The sequence below is a fragment of the Penaeus monodon genome, chromosome 21 (assembly GCF_015228065.2).
Source record: "Penaeus monodon isolate SGIC_2016 chromosome 21, NSTDA_Pmon_1, whole genome shotgun sequence".
Classification (NCBI taxonomy): Eukaryota; Metazoa; Arthropoda; class Malacostraca; order Decapoda; family Penaeidae; genus Penaeus; species Penaeus monodon.
The window spans coordinates 40488880-40489165 of NC_051406.1; positions in this window are offsets into that span (position 1 = coordinate 40488880).

Consider the following 286-nt stretch of genomic DNA (forward strand, 5'->3'; position numbering starts at 1 on the left):
ACGACGTCTCATGTGCCAAGAAGGGACTTACATGTAGACGCAACTCAAGGGGCTCAGGTTTCGCGACGTAAACATGACAAAACACCAATGATCTCGAGAGGAACACGACTAATTCAGGGCTTGGGATCTAAGCCCTTTCTTCCTTGTGATGCTCGTTTTTTTGTATCTGAATACTTGGGATTTTTTTCTTTCTTTCTTTTCGTGGGTTTTATATTAACCTTAAAAAAAAACGATGAGGAAATAAAAACACGTATTTTTTTCGTAATCCTCTATTTTTATGATCTGT